The sequence below is a fragment of the Alosa sapidissima genome, chromosome 2 (assembly GCF_018492685.1).
Source record: "Alosa sapidissima isolate fAloSap1 chromosome 2, fAloSap1.pri, whole genome shotgun sequence".
Taxonomy (NCBI): domain Eukaryota; kingdom Metazoa; phylum Chordata; class Actinopteri; order Clupeiformes; family Clupeidae; genus Alosa; species Alosa sapidissima.
In genome coordinates, this window is record NC_055958.1 from 12,984,231 (window position 1) to 12,999,941 (window position 15,711).

The 15,711-nt window shown below is 40.8% G+C and overlaps 1 long non-coding RNA gene across 1 annotated transcript; it reads left to right on the forward strand.

Annotated features, from left to right (window-relative positions):
* The first annotated feature begins 1,741 nt into the window (after positions 1-1,741).
* LOC121695826 lies at positions 1,742-3,895 on the forward strand. Its single transcript, XR_006026175.1, has 3 exons — positions 1,742-1,755; positions 3,212-3,216; positions 3,713-3,895. It is a non-coding gene; the product is annotated as an uncharacterized LOC121695826 (long non-coding RNA).
* Positions 3,896-15,711: the final 11,816 nt, after the last annotated feature.

Below are 15,711 nucleotides of genomic sequence, written 5' to 3' on the forward strand. Positions count from 1 at the left end.
AGAGATGAAGAGTATGCATGTGAAATTACATTCACAAAGTAAAGACCAATCACTCCAAACAGTTTGCTCATGTCTGATGTGTCATTCACACATTCCCAATACATTACATAATTACGTATCACCTTGCTGCTCAGGGAGGATGATGGGCACAGAGATAGTGGGCCGAGCCAACTTCTCCTCCTCCAGTGCCACCTGTCGAGCCAGCAGGTCCAACTTGGCCTTCTTTATGTACAGGACCTGCTGCTGGTACTCGGCATCCCTTTTGGATGCCTCTCTGGTCAGGCCACACAGCTCCCTCAGCAGGCCCAGTTTCTCCCTCTCCAGCTGCACCAGGTCGTGGCTGCACTGGCAGCTGGTAGCAGCAGGGGCAGCAGCAGCAGCAGGAGTGAGGGGGCTCCTGGGTTCCTGGGATGGGGGTGGTGGCTCCGTCGAGGTCCCTGGCTGTGGATCTATGCCCCCCATCACATCGACCCCCCCCAGGGATGCCCGATGACGCAGTTGTCCCCAGGATACCCAGGGCCATCTCCTCCTCGGGGGTAAGGGGAGGTGCAGAGCTGCTGCCTCCACCTGTTGCTGCTATTTGTTGCCTATTTACAGCTGCCTTTTTCTTTGCAAGACTGGCAAAGTCCTGCCACTTTTTGCGGAGATCCGCTCCAGATCTCCTGGTCCCCGACACAGCCGCCATCTTCTCCGCTATTTGTGCCCACACCTTCTGCTTTTGCAGGTTGGTGTGGGCACCTTTGAAGCGGTCAAATATCACACCTTTGTGCGCCTCTATCTCCTCTATTAGGAGACGCACCTCATCGGGCCTGAAGCTCTGCTTTCGTCTTCTGTCCATTTTTCTTCTCTCCAACACCGTCCTTGTTGATTGTGGCCATTATATAGACAAGTCATCTCACGTGAGCAATTACAACGAAGGTTAATTAAATCACCTACATTTCATCCCAAAATATTTTTTTAATTTAGCATGCTGTTGTGAAAGGAGATGTGGTAACGGAGATATGCATTAATTTCAGAAAGAAAATTACTGTTTTATTTAGGACACTTCCTTCCGTAGACATGTGTCTTCCGCCTACGAACAGAGTCGCGATATATTCAGCACTGCTTTGGTGGACAGTTCCCCTTAAGAGCGTCTTAAGAGCAGTGCACGCGCGTTCACGCTACGAGCATGTTCGGGGAACAGTCGGAAAAACCAAACGAACGATCTTAAGATGAATCGTAGAAAACCCTCTTAAGAGTGTGTCTCCGTCGTTATCGGGGAAGTGGGCCCTGGACCTGTGACTCCATTTGTGTTCAAAATGTAGCCTCTGGCTCGCCAGGCTATTCAAAATGTATACTAAGAAATTACAAACTACAGTATCTTCTGATAACCTCTATATTACACAGAATGTGGTTCTTTGACCTATTACTTACACCTGAAGATTTTTTTAAACTAAGGCTTAGACTCATAGGTTTGGAGCCTAATAAGATTTAGTCTTTTAATTTAGATTTTATTATGCTGGCGGGCGGCTAATCACACAATTTTAACGTAGTTTGAAAGGGACAGGATTCAGGAATAGGCTACTAAGACAGGCCCCTCTTCTGTCTGACTCACCTCATGTTACCCCTGTATGCATTATAGACTGGCTTCTGAAATGACGTTTTGTGCCAACGTGTAGAAACACTAGGCCTACTACAGCCTTTAATTGGTGAATGGAGGTGCAAATTCCTTTCTTTGGTTATTGTCCGCGATTCACATTAACTGTAGGCCATCACGTATTGTAAACGTCACCAGATCACGTTTTGCCTGCATTGATGCGTGATTGAGTGCGCATCTAAATAATATGCAAGATGCAACAATCATTTCTAAGAGGCCTATACACGGTAATGTCTGGCATTACTACTAGCATATAAATGCATTATTTATGTTGAAAGACGTGAAAGAAATAACACAGGCTTGCACAAATTCATCATTTAAAATAAAACGTTTCACTTTCGCTATCATTGCGAGAATAGGCTACAATATGGAAAATGTTCCCTTTCAGTCTGATCGGCTCCAAACATGTATGGGATTTCCTTATCCTGTGCTACACCTTTCCAAGAAGTTTTGTGAAAATTGTACCGGTAGCTTTTGCGATATTGTTGACAGCCCTACCTCACCGCAGTAGGGTGCAGTAAATGGAAGCTTTAGATAGCGCACGCCACTAACGAAAAACGGAAAATCACCAGGACAAACCACTCAGGGGTGTAGGCTACTCTGGAACCATAGGTCACTAATTTGTGCGTTATTTACGTTTGATTACATTTCAGATACATGTTGGTTTCCTGTTGGCCTAGTATAGCGCTTTATTCTTTCTTTATTTTTCTATGTCCGAATATTGGGGGGGACATTTCGGTCATATTTGAATATTGGGGGGGGACACGTCCCCCTCTATGGTGACTACAGCCCTGATATGCCTATATCAATGACTGTGACGTCTATAGGTCATTGGATGTAGAGGAGGAAAAGTGTTCACTTAAAATGGTATGACAGATTCGTGAACGAATTAAAAGTAGTAATCGATTAAACTGACAAGTAGTTGGGGAACTTCTTTTCTTTGCTGTGATATTAATACATGTTAAGCTGTATGTGTGAGAGTTTCATGCGATAATGCTGTGTGTGTGCCAATGAGAAAATAGGAGGCTGCGGTGTTTATGTTTTCTCAACGGTCTTTGTTTGGTGATGACTAAACTTAGTGCTACAGTGTTAGCAAACGGAATAACAACAGTTTGGGTGTCTTGGTTTTGCAGTTATTGGAAAGTTAAGTTGGATAGGCTCACCACCTATGTTTTGGTTGACTAGGTCAACAGGTTTATTTAATTGTTGTTTTATCTGGAAGGGAGGGGAAAAGGGAAAAGAAAGGACACTAAGCTAGATAGAACTCACACTTGTTGATTTCACAGTGGCAGCTGTGGGCTGCAGGTACAGTAAAATAACTGGTAAGGTGTCTGGTTTGAGAGCGAGAGAGTCTGGGTTTTTTTTGCCCTTATTTTCTTGCCCTTGAGGAAGAGTAAGTGTGAGTGCGCATGTTGTTCCGCTGTGGGGGAGGGGGGGGACAGAGCTAGATATCTCTGACCTGTGTTGAATTTATAGTGGCAGCTTCGGGTACAATAAATTGCATGAAAAGTGTCCGAAGGAGATAGTTCTAGGGGGTTGTCTTTCCTTTTCTTCTGTGGGGACTAAGAGAGAGAGTGTATGTGTGAGTGTGGAATAAAAAAAATAAAAATAAAAAAAAAGAGGGACAACTTGTGAACAATTGAGAAGCGAACAAATTACTAACCAAATTTTCAAAGTCCAAAGTTGTAACTATATCACTACCACATCACGTAACAAAATATAAAAAAATATATTTAAAAGGACCACGTCACTGCATGAAACACATAGTACAATTTGAAATCTAATGTTAATTGATATTAGCACAATCCAGATATGGGTCTTGGTAGGAAAACTAAGTTGCAGGCCTTTGCTGAGATACAAGACTATGTATCAGATTGGATGGCAGGGAAATTACAATTGGGCAAATTTGAGAATGATTACAATTAAGCTAGATCAAGAGGGGGGAGTAATTCTGTAGTCCTGGTTCTACAGGTGGGTTTCTGGGGACACCCGTAAGGGAGCTGAACACGCAGCAACGGGTTAACCGGGGACTCACTGGGGGACCAGTTTTGGGAGGATGCTACACCCCTATAATAGATGATTATATATATATACTCATGACTATCCTTCAACTGATACTGCTCTTTCTTTTCACTCCACATGTGCCTATGAGGTTGCCGGGAGCCACAGACAACATCTGGGACAGAGACTTTGCCTTTGAACTGAAGTGTTGCCGGCCGGTTTCCTGAACTTCCAAAAGACTTTGTTTTCCTTTTCTTTTGACCCTTAGGGCTGAGCTACACCAGGCGCGTAACTGAAGCGTTCCGTTCGCGTTGCGTCTGCTGCAACAATTAGCTTCCATTATAATCAATGGAAGTAGCTACACCAGACGTGACAGTGGGGCGTACGTTCGAAAAAAATAGACCATTCATCTAAAATGGATTTTACGCGTCGCGAACGGAACGCTTCAGTTACGCGCCTGGTGTAGCTCAGCCCTAAGGGTCAAAAGAAAAGGAAAACAAAGTCTTTTGGAAGTTCAGGAAACCGGCCGGCAACACTTCAGGAGGAACATCAGACATAACATGGGCCATTCAGGCTGGCATCTCCATCCGGCCAGAGCCGGGTTTTGTACACTGGTTGGCACCTGCCACGTTGGCATGGTTGTCGTTTGTATGTTTTGGTATAAACAAAATGTTTGGGTTTTGACTCTGAGACGGATCGAGGAAGCGACCAAGGAGCATCTTCTGTCGGAAGGCTCAGCCGCCGCTTCTAACAACAACCACAACTGTTAGACTCTGCACAGTTTTACTGTTCGAGACTGTGTTCTGTTATTCATTATTGTACCATCTACAATAAATCATCATCTAATCGCCGATCCTGATCCCGCCGTCAAGCTTTATTGACCATCTTCAATGCAACCATTAGAACTAAAACACAACGCAACAACTAGAGAATCCTACAGCACTCAACGCATGGGAAGGAAGGCACTCAATGAGTTAATGTCATTTAATTATACAAGTATGTATTGCCAGTAAAGTCAGTCAAAATGTTGCCTTGGCCCACACCAATGAACAAGAAAGATTTACTCTTAACAAGGTAACCTTTTAAAAGAGTGAGAAATGGAGAGAAATGTGCTAAGTTGAGGTATAATTAATTAAGCTTATGTATACATGAGCATAGTAGAACAGGCTGCATGGCCCTCTGAACACGCTGGACCTTTTAGCATAAGTTATGAAGGATAAGTCATGATAAATTATAGATTCAGTTGGTAACCATATTTTCTAGAAAATTTGAGGAGAGCTGAATATAGTGTAAACTCACAAGGAAATAAAAAAATGGAAACAATGGAAATAACAGTGGAAAGCTGCATGGCCCTCTGAACAACACTGGATTATTAATCACACAAGTGAGAGCACCTGAGAGAGATGAACAGAGGGATTAGTCATGATCACATTACTTTCTGTCTAATAGATTCATTACACCACAAATAATTTCATAACATTGATAACATAAATCTCAAACAAAAGTAGTTTCTTTATTAACTCACTCTTCTCTGCAACTTTGTCAATGACAGTGTCTGTATCCAAGGCCACAAGTATGCCCTTTTCCGTTGCCATCAACATGAAGGCTTCAAGTTTGTTGGAGGTCAGGCAACTCCTCAGTCTGCTGTTTATGTATTTCAGTGTTGAAAATGAACATTCACAGGTCACCTGGGTTATTGACAGTGTCAACAAAACCTTGTATGCAAGTCCATGCAGGTGATATGCATCTGTGAGCAGGTTGAATCTCTGAAGAATCTGAAAGCAGCACAGAGGGTAATTTTTAAAAATGCTATGCAAATAACAACGCAATCTTTAACACAACTATTCAACCAAATAAATTGTGAATTACATCAACTTACCATGTTTAGTTATGATGATATTATGATAGCTGTGAGAGAAGCCAAGTTCAAAAACCCAGCCAGATTGCTGTGTTTGAGGTGCTGCAGTCCATTGCTGATTGGTCAGATGCTATGATGTCAATATTTGTAAAGTAGCTTGATCTTCCCTGATTGGCTGAGAGAAAACCACATGACTCTACAACTCCAAATGGAGGCAGGGGGAGGGCATTTTCAATGTGTGCGGAAGTGACTACATATGGTTATTTCCCCCATAAAGGGTTAATGTGTGCAATTTTAACAAACACTATACAAACTATGCAACACTGAAGTGCAAAAGAAAGTGCAAAACAACATTTTCAAAATGTGCAAAGGTGATCAGTCACTGCTTATGGCAGAGCTGATATCTAGCATCGCTACAGGCTATTCTCTTTGACAATCCAAGGGCCCTTTGGTAATTGACCGTTCACAAAAGCCACGCCCCCTAGTTATTGGGGGAGAGAATTTAGTCTAATTTAACATAATTACAGAAAACGTAATCAAGATTGAAAGGCATTTTTCTGTGTATCGGTGTTGTGTTAATTCCACATGTCATTTGACTGTCCTTTTCAACTCACTCAACTCAATATCACTATAAAATCCCATAAAACTGGACAAATATCAAGGCTCCCAATACATTTCTATGGAGCCGTAAGGTGAAGTTGACGGGCCATGTCTGCCTGCACGGAGCTACTGGACTGCCATTGGCTCATCTGCGTTCGATGGGCGGTGTTTTGCGAACGGTCAATTGCACTCTTTTACAAGTGCGGATCATTTGTGTATATTTTCAAGCAGGCTGTCAGACTGTTGCCGTGCAGCCTGTTCCGCAAGTCTGTCTTGATCTATACACAGAGAGTGAATGAAGTTTAGATTATTGTATACTTTTTTGTAAGATTTACCATTTTGAATTAGAATGTTTGGCGAACGATGATAGATATATAGCACGATGACATTCAACCAGTTTCCACTGTTCGGACGCATCACACGATTCGGAGGAATATCACATAGGCCTACCTGTAAATCCTCAAATTATGACCAGGATAATAATTGCCTACCAGTAGCCTCAGTCCACGAGCACTAAAATACATTGTTTCGATTAAACTCAATGAAATTAAAGAGCTCTTCTTAATATTTGTTATTGTTGGTTGTTTTAATACTGTTGCCAATGAAAAGTCGTTGTCCTAATGGGTCTCAACATGTTGTTCTCAAGCTACCAGTCGCTTATCATCCCCTTGAGCTTGCCACAGGCTGAAGCCTTAAGTCTGCGTCCCGTGCACGCGGCACTGGTGAGTGCGTGACGAGAATTGCGTCATTTTTAAGGCATGCATCGCGTCTTTGAGTCGACCGAAATTTAAGACCGCGCGTCAAAGTACCGCGTAGACTGCGCATGTGTGAAAAGGAACTGCTGTAAACACTCCCCTCCAGTAGGTGGACCACATAGAAGAACAACACTTAAACCTAGAAACAAACCTAGACAGAAGAAGACTTGTTTGGTTACCATAACGATGATGGAGCAGACTGCCTGTCCTCAGCTTGCCTGGCTTTGAGTTACGTGAGACACTACGACATGGAGTCAACTTCGACCGATGTAAAGCCACAATCCACAGATACATTCTTTAACATTATATTTAACGGTTACTTTACCATCTATGGTGTAGAACCCAAAGTATTTCAAGACACCACATTTTAGATGAGTTGGGGACGTAATTGTCCGCTCAGGCTGGCCGTTCTGTGCGTTATCTTTCATTGTCGAAACAGGGTGGCTGCATGGGCTCATTGTGGCTACTGGCTATTATCAAAGATTCTAGAGCGGAGCGTAGCGCTCTAGAATCTTTGCTATTATATTGGCTTGATTTGGTCATGAGCCCTGGATCATAGAGCACTGAATGAGATGGCAAACAATAAAATAAAATGAATCATCGACTGTAGAAATGCGCTACACAGCACTAAAAACCGAATAGCTTATTTATAGTTTGACTACGGATATTTCACGTCATGTTTGAATAAAAAGTGACAGCCCTACTCCTGCATAGAGAGCTGACATGACTTTGGATTAAGGGCCCGTCCACACGGAGACGCTTTTTAGGTTAAACGCTGAGGTTTTGCTTCGTCTTGGCCGAGCGTCCAAACGAATCCTGTAAATGCACTGCCCGAAACCGCGCTTTTCTGAAACCTGGTCCCAGAGTGGAGAAATCTGAAACCGTAGCCCGTTTGAATTCGTTTAGACAGCGAAACCGCACATACTGCTTACGTATCGATGCTGTCATCGCCACACCTCAGCTGCCCTGGACTTGCACTTATAGTATTGCCTAACAATACTAGTTTTCATACATGACATTACCTACGATTACACTCCGTTAGATAAATATCACAACTGGTGCTGCGCAGCGCCGATAGCTTATGACTTGGTGGACTGAACACTGTTTTTTTTCCGGTGTTTTTTAATGCATTCTAGCTACTGTCAGTGACGCGAGAGAACTTAAGTTATTAGGAAAGTGCGGTGTAAGTTTAGGCTACATTAATTTGTGCGTAGTGCCAGTGTCATTCATTTATTTTAGGCCTACATGTCTTACAACATATATACATGCATTCACAGTCGAGTGAAATCAGATATAAGCATACAAAGACGTTTAGAACTCACGTTAAGCCGATGGTAGCACACTGAATGCAAATGCGCGATTTGATTTGATGCAGGCAAACATATTGACTGTTACTAACGAAGGTTTTATAGCAATATTATAAATTAGCCAATTAGCCAAATTAAGCCCGGGACTGCATCCTTCACAAACCGTAAAATAAAGTTTATTAGTTTTACAGTTGACTATAGTTGACAGTTCACTATCAGTCCACACAAACAATTCTGGTTTCCTTGCACTAGCCATTTTGTCATAGCCTATTCTGTCTGTTTGTAAAGCACAAACTTTGGTCAATTTCTGTAAAGAAACAGTGCCACCTATAGGCCTGGGGTATGAAGTAACGTGTTGAGTCGTGTTGAGATGGATCCGTTTGGACGCAAATATTCTTGATGCGGTTTCAGGGAAGACGGAGGAAAAAAAGATCGGTTTCGTACGTGTGGACTAGCCCTAAATGCATCTTTTAAAAATGAGCGTAGCCTAGCACCTATTACTGAACAATGCTGAAATCAAATCGCGAGAGCCATAAAGGTATAACGCAACGCTACAACGCTCAGGCGAAACCCAGTAACACTTGCTGATCGAGATGCATTCTCGCCTGTTCCGTATATAATGCGTTATCAATAGTGATTATAATAATAAAGGGAATGTAGCCTACCTCTCCCAGGGGCAATCATTATCACCTGAACAATGCTAAACTCAAATCTCGAAAGACCGACTAGGCTACCTCTCGCTCTAAATACACCCATTATCACAGTGAGACATTATACATTATGAACACAAATACTTCAAAACTTTTATTGACACGTCATAATTACAGGTTTTTGGTTAATACTTTTTGGTATGAGGCAGGGGTGAAGACTCAATACAAATTTAATTGAGGACAACTGTACGCACAACTCTTCTTACCATGACACTGCTGTGTTTAGAAAAATGTCTTTAGGTCTACTTTGTATCGCACCAATATTGCTGCCCTCGCTGCACCGAGTCACTTAGCTATAGGCTAAGTAGCCTAAGCAAGTAGGCTAAGCTAGTCTCTCAGCTATACCAACAGGTGTGCTGTGTGCCCAGAGGAAAGAAAATGTTAAAATGAGAGCTCCTCTCTTTCTCAATTCTTTCTCCTAGACAATAATGAGATCACAGTGATATAAAAATGAGATTATTGCTTTTGTCTCCCGCTTCTCAGGTTTGTCTCTGGAGCAAAAGAGTTAAGTTATCTCAGTGTAGACTCCCTTTAATATACAAATGAGATCTCATCAATATTTTAAATAATGCTCAGTGTTGTCTAATTTATACATCTCATATTTTACTCAGGCTGATCCACCAGAGAGCTCTCTCTGTAAACTCATGCAATTCTCATTTCAGATCTTTTTGGTAAATCTCAGATTCCATCAGTTCTGTAAAAGAGATCTCTTCACGAGCTTGAACCTTTCTCATTCTAGTCATCTTAGTTTAGTCCTTTTTTGATTTACAAAAGAGATCTCAGCAAAGGCTTATACAATACTCAGACTTGCTCAATTTATATATCTCATATTTTACTCAGGCTTATCCATCAGAGAGCTCGAGTGAACTAATGTAATGCTCATCCAGACCTATTTGTTTTATAAATTAGTCTGATTTGTAAGAGCTCTAGCTGTTGTACAACAATTCTCAAATGATTTTCATTGGCTTATTTGTTTTAATTGCACCTATTTTCAAGTTCACATTTGCAAACAGTAGGCCTAACCATGATGTGACCACCACACATGACGATGCTCTGACAGACCTCTGAAGTTCGCCTACAAAAAAGCTACCATCTATGCCCATGTAAGGAGATCACCTGTTAAATTATCGCGCAGGGAGACGACGAAATCGGAGACGCAGAGGTTTTCCTGAACGCACTTTTGTCTTCAACCTTTGAGTAGATATTATAATCAATGGTACGTGAAGGCGGCACAATTTGATTTTTGCTACCCCAGAGCTAACTTGCGACTTGTTAGCAAGTTAGAGAAATCAAGTTAGACTCCAGAGGTCTATGATGGTCGGACGAGATAAACTCGCGCGCGGAAGACTCCAGAAAATGCAGTCTAGATTTGGCGCCCAGTGAGAAACCAAGTGAAACGGTGTGTGGGTATGAAGGATTGTGCAGAACTTGCCACCACGAAAACTCAGAGAAGGTACATTAACATTTTGGTAATTTGCTAACGTTCTTGCATATTTTTAGACTCAATATATCATTGAACAACCTGACGAAGCAGCACATACACAAGTTACAAGTTAGCTACACACAAGTTAGCTAGCTAGTTAATGTTAGCTACTTGTAAGTTACATCACTGGCTGTGCCGCTTGTATATAAAGCTAACGTTAGACAATTTAACGTTGCTAGTGCTAGCTTACTTTGCCTTATACAGCTATAGTTTGTATGTTTTGAATGGTGTTAAGCCATGCTGTAGCCAAAATGCACAGAATTTTTAAATGTCTTTGGGATGTCAGTCAAGATGACGAAGCTAACGTTATTGCCACTGGTTTAAACTGGTTCCAGCTCAATTCCACTGAAAAGAGGCCGGCAGCTTCTTAAAAAATTGGAAGACTACGCTAGACCATCAGATCAAATTGCTGAACAAACAGCGTACCAAAATGGTAAGTATATTTTGCCCCACAATATGTTCTCACTTTTGTTTAACCTGCTATAAATTACAGCATATTGTAACAGGAGTGAAAGGGCATTCTTGTAACCCAGGTAAACTAGGAAGTAGCGTTGCTGCGGTCGAGGGATCGAGAAATAGGCAAGTCAGCATCTGCAGTCATGAATAACTTGCCAGTCAACAATTCTTTTGCAATTAATAGAATCTGTAGCATGCAAATCAAACCAGCTATTAGCCTAACTGAAATAAAACCATGATATATCTAAGTATGGTGAAGGGTATGTGATGGGCTATCTATCTATCTTTTAATTACAAAGGCCAAGGGAACTTTATCAGGATGCATAGTATCCTGAGTCCATTCAATAACTGGCCTTTAAAAATAAAAATCTGCCTGCCTCTATGGGATTTTAACATAGGGGGTTCCTTACTTATGCCCCCTGTATTTTAAGGAATAACATTTATTAATTTACGATACCTGGTTCATTCACAAAGAATATTGGTGTGTTTAAAGGTTGGATGTTTTCCTCATTTTTTAATTGAGGCATTAAGATCAATTTCCAACAGATGATTTATTGTATTCCTCTGGTTGTCTTAACTTATGCACAGTTGATGGTTTTATAAAGACACCCCTACACCAATAAATAGTTCATGTAGACTGTCACACAATGGTAAGTGGAACATTGGCCACAGCTTGTAACAACTTCATTTTTTACCATTTTTTGCGTAGGGATGTGTACACAAGGATGTGTAACTTTGTGTAACTTGGGAATTACAACAGAAAGGAACACGTTTCAGCTAATCAAAATCAGTGACTGGAACTGTCAGTTTCAGAGCTGTTATTACCACACTGATAGATTGATTTTGCTTTTTATTTGCAGCCTACGTTATGCACTGTGGAACGCTCTGCGGATGGACAGCTGTGGAATCCGCAAAGGTCAAGAAGGCTTTTGTTACGAGGGCTGGAGGTTCCAAAACATCCATGAAGCTGGGGTAATTTTCTCTTATTTTAAATTATTTCCAATTGTGGTGAGCATTATTGGTGGGCTTTTTATAAAGGGTAGGCCTCTATTGCGCTAAAATTATTCAACCTTTATACAGTTAACATCAAACTGTGTAGCTACGAAAGCTACAAAATCACATTGTCATAGAAATGATAGAGGCGAAATTTCCACTAGGTTTTATGAAGATATTTTACAGATGGGCTGAACATACATCAAAAGTAAAAAAAATGACATGGCCAAAATGATTAACTCACCAACAATATTTGTTGTATGGTGTATACCAGGGATCACCAAATGGCCTAATTTAGATTTTCACGTAAGATTTCAAAGTTGTGCTAAATGTTTCGTTGGTTAGGATAACAGCATTTACTTCAGGAGCTTCAGGAACCATCATTTCACTTGCTGCTACTCAGCCAGTGAAATCTGTGAATTCTGATAAAGTCAGAAGTCAGTGAGTAAAGTAGCCTACTATGGGGAAGAGACTGATAGCCTGAAACGAGAGAGGAGACGGGACGAGAAACAATCAGATGGATATCTAAGTTAACGATAAGTAAGTTATTTTCAAATCATCGATTGCTCAAAGAGGAGGAAGCTAGACAGCGAGAACAGAGCTTTATATAATGATACGGGGGCAATACCACGCAAAACTGTCACGTCTGTAACGCCAACTAGGCTAAATATGGATGTGACAGTTTTGCGCAGAATTGCCCTGGACCTCTTCTATTCTGAGACAGGCGATTTTTAAAAGCGCCAATTTGAAGCACCTCTACTAGACAAAGCATATTGAGCAAGCATAGGGTAGGCTAGGCCCATTCAACAGTGAACTGAGACCACAGAATATTTAACGATTTAAGAAGGCAATATGATTGATCCACCACAATCTAGTTAAGCCGACATGCATTCGCTGCCCAACAACGTGATGTTCCTGGGTTTCCAGGATTTCGGGTCAACATAAAAAAAACTAAAAAAATTAAATTAAACTTGCTGATTAATGGGTTCAAGGAACCAGCCTTGTCTCAGCTCAAATTTTATTTTAAGTTCACGTTAAGATCTTTAAAATAGCCAAGGCTACTCAGTTTTTCTCCCCAATCACTTATTTCTCCTCATTTCGAATGTTGCCTTTTAGGCTACTTATTTTATTTCACATTAAACATTAGGCCTAGGCCTACAATCTTCTTGAATTTCCCCTTGGGGATCAATAAAGTATCTATCTATCTATCTATCTATAACTAGGCTCCATCCATCCATCCTAATATTATATACACAGTGGCGATTCTAGACATTTTTAACAAGGGTGGCACTAGTGAGGCACTGATTCAAGGGTGGCATGAGGCAAAACATCCAGATAAACAGAAACAGGCTCAAGATGTGAAATTAGCACAAATACATTAGGGAAACCAGATGCAAACACCATACTCATAAATTGAAGGACAAAAAAACACAAATACCTTACTCTCACATAAAATGTCTTTGTATTTGTATAATGTAATTTCATCTTCCTGAATCTCAATATTATGATCACAACAAGTCTGGGCAAATTATTAATTAAATTTTCACATGGGGTAACTTGTTGCAGGGCAACCATAACCGGTTCCATGTCTTCCGATTAGATGATTAATCATCAGTTTCTTGTGAACTTTAAAGTTCTCAAGAAACTTGAGGTTGGTATGAAGGAGTGTATTGTGGATGTGTGCAAACATTGTGCACGTTGCACATGGTGCAACTTCTTGCAGGGCAACCACATAACCGCTTCCATGTGTTTGAATTGGATGACTAAAGTTCTCAAGAAACTTATCTCCCTGAATCTCAATATTCTGATCACAACAACTCTGGGCAAATTACAAGTCAGCACCAGTGCTGCATTCATTGTTTTGCACTTTTATAATCACATCACCAAAAGTAGGTTATTGGTTTTACCAAAATATTTTGGCACTATTTTTAAACTACAAACCTATAAAGTATTTTGATACAAAATATGATGCCATTTTTTTTCAACTAAATAAAATAAAAATGACAACATACTATTTTGTATTTTACATACATGTATCAGACATACTTCCTATCCCTGGCTGTTGGCTGCAGCAACTCAAGCTAGGTAGTACTGATTGTTTTGTGTTTGTTTTGTGTTTATGTTAGTTTTGATCCAATTTGACAGCTTTGCTATGTTGCCCACCCAAAATTTCTACCAGCCCACCCAAATATAGTAGCCTAGCCTAGGTTAGAACCAGCCCTGCCCTGCATGGAGACATATTTTACGATAATAATGGAGAAAATGTTGGCAAAACTTTAGGTTTTTGTTAACGGAATCTCCCGACCCTCATTCATCTATTTGCGCAACAGCCCACATTCTGCCTTCAATCCAGCGAGACAAGTGAAATAAATGTTTTTTTTTTTTTTTAAAGCTGTCATCGTCATAGGCACGATATTTAGGCTACCTATGTTAAGCCTACACAAAGTTGCGTATTAAGGAGTATTTCCTGATCGGGGAAACCTTTCGTTCCGCAGTTCAATTGTGCCGCAGGCCAATAAAGGCAAGTGTGTTTGCCACTTACATTTCTGACGTCTGACACTTCACACTGCTGCAAGTGCATCAAGAAAGGTCCCGCCTTACACCATGTTAATGGCCAATCGTAGACTAGGATTTGGGGTGGCCAATCGAATCAAAAGGGTGGCCTGTGCCACCCGGAGCCACCCCTCTGTCTCCGCCCCTGTATATATACATAGCCTAAACATTATGATGCTCCGGACCTTTGCTTGAGGACATTTTCCGTAACGACCTCGCTGAAGATTAATTGAATACCCCTGGTGTATACTGTATTTTCTGTATTTTGTTTTTGTTCTTGTTCTTGACAATTGTCAGTGTCTCTTGAGTGATCAGAGCTAAATGTTTTGGGCTAATTTAGATGTAATATTGAGTCATTGTCTTTGATTTACCGGATTGACCCTAAAGCACTCCTTGTTTACAAATCACTTAAAGGACAAATCCGGTATGAATTGATCCATAGCTCTTGTTGGAAATCACTGTGTGCTGTTCATAGGAAAAAGAAAATGTGGCACAGCCAATTCTGAGTAATGGACAGGGAAGTATAGCCCAGAGCCGTATAGAAGTACTTTTGGTATTCCTGACATAATGCAGGGTAGCCGCGGGGTCTTAAAAGTCTTTAACCCTTTCGTGCCCGTGCCGAACATTCCATTTTTGGTGCTGGATGACCTCCTTACACAAAAAACCTCATTTCTTGAGTAAAATACATACCATCAATGGGATATACATACCATTGTAATCAGAAGGGTCAGTTCTATCAAATGATGTAAAATACATATGGTAATGTTGATATAGTAATGAACAGTCTTTGAAAATCCTCTCCAAATGTATACCGAAATTCGTTAAAATTGAATTTCATTCGCATAAAAATGAATTTTCATCATATTTCTATACGAGATAGAGACAAATATAGAGTGTATGACATGTTCAGCAAGTTGTGGGCTATTTAACAAAAAAGACTGAATTGGAATATCACTAACCTTTCAAAAGTTATGATAAATTAAGTGATAAGTGTAAAAAAATGCAGGAAACGGGATTTAGAATGTTGACAGAATTCACATTCTCTTTCTTACCAAAAACATAAAAGTATGCATAAAAACTAATAATGAAGTCAGACACAATGGTTTAGATTTATTTGGTCCATAAGAATAAACCATTTATTATGACCGCCGCGCAGCGAAGCGGCGGTCATATAGGTTTAGTCAGATTTATTTTTTTTTTTTTTCTTTTTCGCATGCCCAAATTTCCGTCAATGATTCCCGGGACACTGAAAGACCGGGGTACACGAAACTTGGTGGGCATGTAACCCCACATGGATAGCATGGAACCATCGTTTTTCGTTTTGATCTGTAGCCCCCCCGCTGGACTGGACCCCCCGAA